Source organism: Bombina bombina, chromosome 4, assembly GCF_027579735.1.
Source record: "Bombina bombina isolate aBomBom1 chromosome 4, aBomBom1.pri, whole genome shotgun sequence".
Classification (NCBI taxonomy): domain Eukaryota; kingdom Metazoa; phylum Chordata; class Amphibia; order Anura; family Bombinatoridae; genus Bombina; species Bombina bombina.
In genome coordinates this window covers 1,045,903,734-1,045,915,845 of record NC_069502.1, presented here as the reverse complement: position 1 = coordinate 1,045,915,845, position 12,112 = coordinate 1,045,903,734, and the positions used below count along the sequence as shown (strand labels likewise).

At 37.0% G+C, this 12,112-nt stretch overlaps 1 protein-coding gene across 2 annotated transcripts in view; it reads right to left on the bottom strand.

The window, feature by feature from the left end:
• The window catches only part of FERMT1 (FERM domain containing kindlin 1), a 144,783-nt gene extending 140,912 nt beyond the window's left edge, over positions 1–3,871 (bottom strand). The window contains exon 1 of one of the 2 annotated variants that reach the window (XM_053712175.1): positions 3,794–3,871. The gene's annotated coding sequence lies outside the window, so the exon portion shown is untranslated. Of the gene's footprint in view, positions 1–3,539; positions 3,661–3,793 lie in introns of those variants that run through there. The other variant, XM_053712174.1, reaches the window with a different exon arrangement.
• Between the last annotated feature and the right edge of the window lie 8,241 nt (positions 3,872–12,112).

The window sequence follows — 12,112 nt, the reverse complement described above, 5'->3', positions numbered from 1 at the left end:
AGCCTTGTAGGGAAGCAAGTTGCTGCTTGCTAGGCAGAGGCAGTCACAGCAGTTTTTATAAAACAAATTCTGTATAACAGAAACATAAAATGAGAAATACCCCCGAGTAATATTTTCAAACAATGCACAAACAGTTTGAAACCTCTCTTGTCTCACCATTTTCCAGTTACCACAATGTTACAGTTTAAAGGGACAGTAAAGTCAAAACTAAACTGTCATGATTCAGATAGGGCATGCAATTTTAAACAACTTTCCAATTTACTTTTACCATCAAATTTTCTTTGTTCCCTTGGTGGTATTTTTGAAAAGCTAAACCTAGCTAGGCTCAAACTGATTTCTAAACAGTTGAAAACCACCTCTTAGCTCAATGCATTTTGAAAGTTTTTCACAGTTAGACAGTGTTAGTTCATGTGTGTCATATAGATAACATTGTGCTCACTCCCGTGAAGTTATTTAGGAGTCTTCACTAATTGAATACATTGCAAGTCTGTCAAAGGCACTGAGATAAGGAGGCTGTCTGCAGAAGCTTAGATACAAGGTAATCACAGAGGTAAAAAGTATATTAATATAACTGTGTTTGTTACGCAAAACTGGGGAATGGGTAATAAAGGGATTATCTATATTTTTAAATAAGAACATTTTTTGTGTAGACTGTCCCTTTAATTTGTTCAGTTTCTGTGGTACTTATGCAGGTTTGTTACATTAGGAGACAGTTTGACTTTTGCAGTTTTAGGAACTGAATTGTTCAATTAACCTACTGAAGAACTAATGAGATAAAGTGGAAACTTGTTTTTTTTCTACCCATGTTTAAATGACACTAAATTACATTATTTTAAGGGACAGTAAAGTCATAATGAAACATTCATGATTTAGACAGAGAAAAACATTTAAAAACACTTTCAAATTTACTTCTATTGTTTAATTTGCCTCCTTCTCTTGTTATCCTTTGCTGAGAGATTTATCTAGGCAAACTCAGGAGCAGCAAATAACCTAGGTTGTAGCTGCTGATTGGTGGCTGCATATATATAACGATTGTCATTGGCTCAGCCATGTGTTCAGTTAGAAACCAGTAGCCAATTGCTGCTCCTTCAACAAATGATACCAAGAGAATGAAGCAAATTTGATGATAGAAGTAAGCTGGAAAGTTGTTTAAAATTGCATCTTCTACCTAAATCATGAAATAATTTTTTTGTGCTTCATGTCCCTTTAACAAACTAAACTCCATGCTTTCACTTGCCTATCAATCAATTCTGCTTGTACCATTCAAAGGCCTCTGCAGTTCAGATGAAAGGAAATTCATATCATCTAAGTGTGGGTGTGTTGTGTGTACTCTATATATGGGTCTACTGCAATGTTAACACCTGAACTGCCAGAAAGAGTTTGCATTATGTTATATAGTAAATTTGTAGTAATAACAAATAATAATAATCATCATGCTTTGACACATACCCTGATTTGCTTTGACACATACAATATTCACCCTGATTTGCTTTGACACATACAATATTCACCCTGATTTGCTTTGACACATACAATATTCACCCTGATATTATATCTAAGTTACTAATTAAACAATGTGACAATACAATGCACTTAGTCTTTGTCACACTCAGAATTAGGCTTATTGTACTTATCATAAGTATACATATTAATGAAGTCTTTATCAGTGTAGTTTTTTGACTATTACTGTAAAGTGTGAAACCCACAAATTGCTTATTGTTTAAACAAAAACAACAATGATTTACAAAAAAATAAATAAAAAAATACTTCGATTAAGTCTCCTCTCAGAGACAAAGGGGCCCATTTATCAAGCTCCGAACAGAGCTTGTGGGCCCGTGTTTCTGGCGAGTATGAAGACTCGCCAGAAACGGCAGTTATGAAGCAGCGGTCTAAAGTCCGCTGCTCCATAACCCTGTCCGCCTGCTCTGATGAGGCGGACAGGAATTGCCGGAAATCAACCCGATCGAGTACGATCGGGTTGATTGACACCTCCCTGCTGGCAGCCACGATTTGCCGCGAGTCAGCAGGGGGCGATGTTAAATGTGGAGAGCGTATTGCTCTCCGCAATCAGCAAGGTCTTGCGGACCTGATCCGCACTGTCGGATCAGGTCCGCAAGACCTTTAATAAATAGGCCCCATTAACTCATTTTCTATTCTTTCATGATTCAGACATGCAATTTGAAACAACGTTCTAATTTACTTCTCTTTTTTCTTGCTATCTTTTGTTAAAAAGCAGGTATGTTTGCTGTTTTGCAAGAATGTTATCCATTTGCAAGAACACTAGATGGCAGCACTATTTCCTGTCATGTAGTGCACCAGATGCCTACCTAGGTATTTATTTATAAATATATAGAACATATTCTTGCATGTGAAGAACATTGGAATATGGAATATTTATATTTTCATGTTAGGTTAGCGCACATAAAAATATGCATTCAGGTTTGCGCGAGAGTGGGGAATAGAAGAGTGCGCACTCTATATTGTAAATCCTGCTTTTTGCACTTGTCTGTTTAATCAACTCATAATGCGAGCGTTAGCCGACGAGTGCAAAAAAATTAAATCTAACACAATTAACGCTCGAGCAGGGGCTTTAATTAGCGCTCCACTTGTTATCCGGCCCTTTTTTTAATTTTAAATGGTATGCTCTGCCTAAAGACATTTTTGGGGTTTTATATCCCTTTAATATATGGAATAAAACATTTTGAAAATGGATGCAAAACCTGTCTCTGTTTTACAAAGAATTAAAGTTATACATGTGTAGTATTCATTCCAAAGCATACAGAATAATGAGAAGAAAATGTTAAAGGGACACAAAATATAAATGTTGCATATAAATGGGTAATTATAAAATGTTACATTTTTTAAGCAGATGTTCCTGTAAAGACAAAAAAATAATAAAAATAAACTAATATTTGTTTTTATGCTTGTGAGGTGCGCACTGGGATTTCTACTTATCATCCCGTGAGCAAACAATCCTTATAACCAGGTGCACACAGATGCACACTTCCTGTTCACTAGAAAAATAAACAGCTTTATCTTAACAGTTTTTTTCATGCAAAAATAAATAACATTTTTATATAATCCAAATTTAACATAGAAATGTGTTTAATTGAAATGTTTTAAAGAAATATTATCTCTCTTTTCATTTGATGGATAAACAAGAAAAAAACTCCATACAATTGTGAAATAAAGAACATGTAAAAATATAAACTGACCAACTGTTATATTTCTATTGATTACCATAAAATGATTATTATGATTATTTATCATGTATTATGATTATTAAGGTTTCCCCCTGATAATTATTCCCTTACAATAATGCACATGACAGATATATATATATATATATACAGTATATATATATATAAATATATATATATATATACACAGTATATATATATAGTACATACCTTCCTTACACTGGCATTTACAGCATTAAATGTGATACACAAACACACTGTTACAATTGTACCATAGTGTATTCTTACTCACAACCAACATTCCCCATGCCCAGGTACCTTCATCTTGATTTGACTCACCTTTTGGTCTTTGTGCAGCGCCCACCTAGATTCCCGAGTGAGCAATAAGTAGTTGGTTGTTAACAGAAATTCTTAACCTCCACCAAGTTGTGACGAAGAAGACAGGGAGGGAGAGAACGAGTCATCCTATGAGAAAAGCTGCTCTAAAACTCACATTGCTTTGAGCCCCGCCCAGCATGTCTGGCACCAACCAGAATTGTTATCAGTGCAGGTAACAGCATGCCAGAGAACACCTTATGCTTCACCAACCTTACCTGTGCTGTAGACTTTAGGAAATAAGAACAATGTGTCTAAGTTTGTAAATGGTTCAACAATGCAGCACATGTTAAAGTCACCATCATAAGGACAGCTTAGTTTTATGTTTGTGGTGTTATGGAGAAGAGAAAATGAGGAAGCATAGTGACACATAGACATATGTATGTGATTCATGTGGAATAGGAAAGTATAGCCTGCAGGCAAACATGTTTTGTTTGGACTGTAATGTCTTTAATACCTTTGGCTGTATTTTTTTTTTTGGTCTATTGTGCAGTCAATGGCACATTAAACCTAAACATTTCTGCCATGAATAAGACTCACCATTATGAATGTTAAACATATTTTTGCACATTTTTGAGGTAAAAATAGTTTATATTTATATTAAAACTAACATAAATATATTTTAGACATTCATTTCTTACTCACTGTTAGCAACAACTACAGCTCTCACAAATAAATGCCACAAATAAAATAAGAAACATAATTTATGCTTAACTGATAAATTAATTTCTTTCATGATGATGAGAGTCCACAATCCATTACTTCTACTGCACCAACTAGCTAGCCCTCTCTGTATTATTGCGCCAGCTAGCTATCCCTTTCGGTGCAACTGACCCCATCAAGCTAGCCCTTTCTGTGTTACTGCTCCAGATAGCTAGCCATTTCTGTATAACTGACTACCAACAAGCTAGCCCTTTCTGTATACCTGACAACTAACAAGCTAGCCCTTTCTGTATAACTGACTACCAACAAGCTAGCCCTTTCTGTGTAACTGACCCCATCAAGCTAGCCCTTTCTATATAACTGGCTACCAACAAGCTAGCCTTTTCTGTATAACAGACTACCAACAAGCTCTAGCTCTTTCTGTATAACTGATTACCAATAAGCTAGCCCTTTCTGTGTTACTGACTACCAACAAGCTAGCCCTTTCTGTATAACTGACTACCAACAAGCTAGCCCTTTCTGTATAACTGACTACCAACAACCTAGCCCTTTCTGTGTAACAGACCCCATCAAGCTAGCCCTTTATGTGTAACTGACCCCCACCAAGCTAGCCCTTTCTGTGTAACTGACTACCAAAAAAGCTAGCCCTTTCTGTATAACTGACTACCAACAAGCTAGCCCTTTCTGTATAACTGACTACCTTCAAGCTAGCCATTTCTGTGTAACTAACCCCCTCAAGCTAGCCCTTTTTGTGTAACTGAATACCACCAAGCTAGCCCTTTCTGTATAACTGGCTAACAACAAGCTAGCCTTTTCTGTATTACAGACTACCAACAAGCTAGCTCTTTCTGTATAACTGATTACCAATAAGCTAGCCCTTTCTGTGTTACTGACTACCAACAAGCTAGCCCTTTCTGTATAACTGACTACCAACAACCTAGCCCTTTCTGTGTAACGGACCCAATCAAGCTAGCCCTTTATGTGTAACTGACCCCACCAAGCTAGCCCTTTCTGTGTTACTGACTACCAAAAAAGCTAGCCCTTTCTGTGTAACTGACTACAAACAAGCTAGCCCTTTCTGTGTAACTGACTACAAACAAGCTAGCCATTTCTGTGTAACTAACCCCATCAAGCTAACCCTTTCTGTGTAACTGACTACAAACAAGCTAGCCCTTTCTGTATAACCAACAAACTAGCCCTTTCTGGTGTCTGAATCTGCAAACAAGAAATCCAAGGTAAGATCTGCAAAGGTTAATTTCTGTAAGACCTTGTTAATAGGTGACTCCATTTAAGAAATGTACAGATAGATGATGATAAAGGAGTTTTGAGAGAGGTTAGATGTCTTCCAGATTCTACCGCTCACAGAGATTTAAATCGTATTTCAAGAATTGTTAAGGCAGCTAGAAAACACAGTGAGTTAGATTTTATTGTTCACCTAGGTATAAATGATCTGGCTAGAAATGATGTTGTTGCTGTGCAAAAGGAGTTTTTTAAACTAGGAAGTTGTTTAGATCATGTGGCTGCATCTGTGTCCTTTTCTGCTGTTTTACCTGTGTATGGACAGGAAGAAGGAAGAATGCAGCGTATTATAGAATTTAACTCTTGGTTAGAGAGGTGGTGTAGGGAGAGAAGATATGGTTTTGTTAGCCATCAAAGCCCTGTTTGGCTTGATAGCAGCTTGTATAAGAAGGATGGTTTGCATCTGGATATTAAAGGGACAGGAGTATTGAGTAAAGAATTTAAAGACTTTATTAGTAGCAATTTAAACTAATGAAGGGGGACAGAGTTAAGATACCAATCTGTCCCCCAGAGCATGACAAGATAGTAAACCAAATTTTAGATTCTTGTTTATTTAAGAAAAAAAAACATTACTTTTAGGAATAATACTTTGAATAATGTAGGCATGGGTTGTACTGACCATGTAAAAGGATTTGAGAATTCTAGAAATATTCTACGTGCAATATACACAAATGCTCGCAAATGCTTTAGTAAGTAAATTACCTACACTTACTGCAATAATGATTCAAGATAAATTGGATTTAGTAGCTATAACAGAAACATGGTACAATGACTCTCACGACTGAGAAACAGTCACACCTGGTTACATCTTGTTTTAAAAAAAATAGAGTAGGAAAAAAGGGGGGTGGAGTTGCTCTGTACGTGAAAGACAATATTAAAGTAACTGAAATTGTAGAAAAAAATGACAATGTAGAAAGTGTTTGGGTAACTATAGAAACTGAAGGAAAACATGTGTTTAGAATAGGAGTAGTATATAGACCACAATTACAGGATGAAGCATCAGACAATTTATTCATTGATGAAATAGCCAAAATTACAATGAAGGGCAATGTTATAGTAGTGGGGGGACTTTAATATGCCTGATGTAGACTGGGAAGTACCTTTTGCCAAATCAACTAGAAGTAAATATATCCTGGAATCTTTACAAGGGGAATCTCTTGAACAACTAGTAAAAGAACCAACACGTAAAGGAACTATATTAGATTTAGTACTTACAAACAGTGATATAGTATCTAAGGTGTCTGTGGGTGAGAACTTAGGCTCTAGTGATCATCAGCCTGTATGGTTTAATATTCAGGCAAAGGTACTGTGCAACCATAGTAAAACAAAAGTCTTAGATTTTAGATCAACTGATGTTTCTTACATGGGCGGATACCTAGATGAATCCCTAAAAGGGATGGCACAGATTACAGGAGTACAAGAACAGTGGGAATATTTTAAAAATGCTATTCTAGATTCAACTAAACATGGTATTAGGCTTGTTTGTAAAAGTAAAAGAAAAAGAAAACCAATATGGTTTTCAAGAGAAGTAGCACATGCAGTTAAGACAAAAAAGAGAGTCTATAAAAAATTCAAACTCACTGGCTCAGAAGAGAATAAAGAAAAATGGAGAACCTATCAAAAGATGACAAAGCAGTTAATCAGAAAGGCTAAAGCTGATGCAGAAGAAAAAAATAGCACAATCTGTAAAAAACAGTGACAAAACCTTCTTTAGATATATCAGTGAAAAGAGAAAAACTAACATAGGGATAGTTAGACTCAAGAATGATGATAGAGTAGTGGAAGAAAATAAACAAATGCAAACTGTTAAAATTATTACTTTTGTTCAGTCTTTACAACAGACGGTAAAGATAGTGAGATTCTATTAAGAGATTTTACTGTAAATAATAATGTAAGTAGTATTTTTCTTTTTACAGAGGAAGAGGTTTCAATGGCTTTATCAAAAATAAAAGTAAATAAGTCTGTGGGTCCACATAATATTCATCCAAGGGTTCTAAGAGAACTTTGATCCGTAATAGCTACTCCATTAGCTGATTTATTTAATCAGTCACTTCTAACAGGAGTTGGTCCAAAAGACTGGACAATTGCCAATGTAGTCCCTCTTCATAAAATTGGTAGTAGGGAAGATTCCGCTAACTATAGGCCAGTCAGTTTGACCTCAATTGCAGGGAAATTAATGGAAACTCTTTTAAAGGAAAGACTTGTATCTTTCATTCAGACAAACAACTTAGAAGACAAAGGACAGCATGGTTTCACTGCTGGAAGACCATGCCAGACTAATCTAATTGATTTCTTTGACCATGTAACTAAAATAATAGACCAGGGAGGAGCCGCAGATGTTGCATATCTAGACTTTAGCAAAGCATTTGACACCGTCCCACACAACAAACTTATTCACAAAACGTATTGCCTTGGAATAGATGCTAAGATTGTTAAGTGGGTAGAATGCTGGCTTAAAGATAGACGACAGAGGGTTTCAATTAATGGAGTACATTCAAATGAGGCATCAGTTACTAATGGTGTTCCCCAAGGGTCAGTTCTTGGGCCTGTTTTGTTTAACATGTTCATAAGTGATATTGGAAGTGGGCTTAAGGGGAAGGTTTGCTTGTTTGCTGATGATACAAACATTTGTAACAGGGTAGATGTTCCAGCAGGAGTTGATCAAATGAACTGTGATATTAATAAACTAGAGGACTGGTCAAATAAATGGGATCTGAAATTTAATATTACCAAGAGCAAAATTATGCATATAGGATCCAAAAACCCAAAGGCCAATTATAGTCTCAATGGTACATTACTGACTGTAATTAAAGAAGAAATGGACTTGGAAATTATTATTTCAGATGATTTAAAATTTGGTACACAATGCAGCAGTGCAGCCAGCAAGGCCAGTCAAATGCTTGGTTGCATTGGAAGAGGTTTTACTAGCAGAAATAGCAAGGTTCTTATGCCACTTTACAGATCATTAGTTAGACCAAATATGGAATACTGTGTACAGTTCTGGAGACCATATCTTCAGAAAGATATAAATAAACTAGAAGCTGTCCAAAGGAGGGATACTAAAATGGTACATGGTGTAAAATATAAAACATACAAAGAAAGACTCTATGATCTAAATATGTATAGCTTAGAGGATAGAAGGGAAAGAGGTGAATGATAGAAACCTTCAAATATATGAAGGGACTTAATAAAATAGAAGCTGAGAGCATTTTTCACAAAAAAATAAATGCCAAAACAAGGGGTTAGAGGGTAGCAGATTCAGGAGAATATGATGAAGCATTTTTTTACAGAAAGGGTGGTGGATTCATGGAATAAACTTCCATTTGATGTGGTGAACACAAACGCCTAGATTATGAGTTTTGCGGTAACAGGGGTGCGGTGCTAGCGAGCAGTTTATGCCCACCGCTCACTTACAGACAGCGCTGGTATTACGAGTTTTTACAAACCCGGCGTTAACAGACAAAAGTGAGCGTCGAGCAAAATTTTGCTCCACATCTCACTCCAATACCAGCGCTGCTTACGTTAGCGGTGAGCTGGTGTAACGTGCTCGTGCACAATTTTCCCATAGGAATCAACGAGGAGAGCCGGCTGAAAAAGTCTAACACCTGCAAAAAAGCAGCGTTTAGTTCCTAACATAGCCCCATTGATTCTTATGGGGAAATAAAATGTATGTTTACACCTAGCACCCTAACATGAACCCCAAGTTTAAAACCCCCTAATCTTACACTTATTAACCCCTAATCTGCCATCCCAGATATTGCCGACACCTACATTATAACTATTAACCCCTAATCTGCCACTCCGGACATCGCCGCCACCTACATTATACTTATTAACCCCTAATCTGCTGCCCCCAACATCGCCGACACCTACATTATATTTATTAACCCCTAATCTGCCGCCCCCAACGTCGCCGCCACTATTCTAAATTTATTAACCCCTAAACATAAGTATAACTATAACCCCCCTAACTTAAATATAATTTAAATAAATCTAAATAAAATTCTTATCATTAACTAAATTATACATATTTAAAACTAAATACTTACCTGTAAAATAAACCCTAAGTTAGCTACAATATAACTAATAGTTACTTTGGCATCTATTTATCAAGCCGTCAACCGCACATACGCTGGAATTCCGCAGCATATTTGTGGCGAGCCTAATTCCCCTTAGTTATCAAACCTTACAGACCGGCAAAAGTAGAATTTAGTGACGTAACATATACGATCCGCCAGACTCAGTCCGACACAGATCGATGCTTACGTCATTACAGATGTTCCGAATGCTAATTCGGCACAATCTGACTACTTTTGCTAGTTATCAATTTTCTACCAGGTACGCTCACCATTATTCCTGCCCAGCGTACTTGGTTTTCAATCCGCCACCCTGGAGGCGGCGGATACCATAGGAATCAATGGGAGTCTGAAAGCAGCGAAAGCTTATGTTCGCTGCTGTCCGATATCCCATCGATTCCTATGGGAACGTTTACACCTAACACTCTAACATGTACCCCGAGTCTAAACACCCCTAATCTGCTGCCCTTACACCGCTGCCACCTAAATAAAAGTTATTAACCCCTATCCCGCCACTCCCAGACCCTGCCGCAACTAAATAAACGTATTAACCTCTAAACCGCTGCTCCCGGAGCCCACCTCCACCTACATTATACTTATTAACCCCTAATCTGCTGCCCCTACACCGCCGCCACCTACATTATACTTATTAACCCCTAATCTGCAGCCCCCTACAACGCTGCCACCTACCTACATTTATTAACCCCTAATCTGCCGCCCCCAACGCCGCCACTATATTAAATTTATTAACCACTAAACCTAACACCCCCTAACAAATATAATTTAAATAAATCTAAATAAATATGCCTAGCATATTCCAGGCATCAGCCAATAGGATTTTTTCTACCTTAATTCCGATTGGCTGATAGAATTATATCAGCCAATCGGAATTTAAGGGATGCCATCTTGGATGACGTCATTTAAAGGAACCTTCATTCCAGAACAGCCGTCGGATGAAGAGGATGTTCCACGTCGGATGTCTTGAAGATGGGCCTGCTCCGCGCCGGATGGATGAAGATAGAAGATGCCGTCTGGATGAAGACTTCTGCCCGTCTGGAGGACCACTTCGCCAGGCTTCGTTGAGGACTTCGGCCCGGTTGGATGAAGACTCCTCCCGGTAAGGTGATCGTCAAGGGGTTAGTGTTAGGTTTTTTTAAGGGTGTATTGGGTGGGTTTTAGAGTAGGGTTGGTTGTGTGGGTGGTGGGTTTTAATTTTGGGGGGGATTTGTAATTTTTTTTTTACAGGTAAAAGATTACTTTAAAAGATTACTTTTGGGCAATGCCCCGCAAAAGGCCCTTTTAAGGGCTATTTGTAATTTAGTGTAGGGTAGGGCTTTTTTATTTGGGGGGGGGGTATTTTGTTAGGGGAATTAGATTAGGTGTAATTAGTTTAAAAATCTTGTAATTTGTTTATTATTTTCTGTAATTTAGTGTTTTTTTTGTACTTTAGCTAATTTTATTTAATTGTATTTAATTGTATTTAATTTAGGGAAATAATTTAATTATAGTGTAGTGTTAGGTGTTAGTGTAACTTAGGTTAGGTTTTATTTTACAGATAAATTTGTATTAATTTTAGCTAGGTAGTTATTAAATAGTTAATAACTATTTACTAACTATTCTACCTAGTTAAAATAAATACAAACTTGCCTGTAAAATAAAAATAAACCCTAAACTAGATACAATGTAACTATTAGTTATATTGTAGATAGCTTAGGCTTTATTTTAAAGGTAAGTATTTAGTTTTAAATAGGAATAATTTAGTTAATGATATGAATTTTATTTAGATTAATTTTATAATTAAAACATATCTTTTAATTATATTTAAGTTAGGGGGGGTTAGGGTTAGACTTAGATTTAGGGGTTAATAACTTTAGTATAGTGGCGGCGACGTTGGGGGTGGCAGATTAGGGGTTAATAAATGTAGGTAGGTGTCGGCGATGTTAGGGACGGCAGATTAGGGGTTAATAATACTTAACTAATGTTTGCGAGGCGGAAGTGCGGTGGTTTAGGGGTTAATATATTTATTATAGTGGCGGAGTTGTCCGGTTCAGCAAATTAGGGGTTAAAAAATTTCTTTTAGTGTTTGCTATGCGGGAGGGCCTCGGTTTAGGGGTTAATAGGTAGTTTATGGGTGTAAGTGTACTTTTTAGCACTTTAGTTAAGAGTTTTAGGCTACGGCGTTGTAGTGTAAAACACTTAACTACTGACTTTAAAATGCAGTACCAGTCTTGACAGGAGAGGGTCTACTGGTCACTTTTTGGCAGACTCGTAATACCGGGGCTATGAAGTCCCATTGAAAAAAGAGGATACGCAATTTACGTAAGTGGATTTGCAGTATTTCCAAGTCTGGCCAAAAAAGTGAGCAATATACCTGTACCTGCAAGACTCGTAATACCAGCGGGCATTAAAAAGCAGCATTAGGACCGGCCAACGCTGCTTTTTAAGCCTAATGCACAACTCGTAATCTAGCCGAAAGACTGTAAAGGAATTTAAAAATGC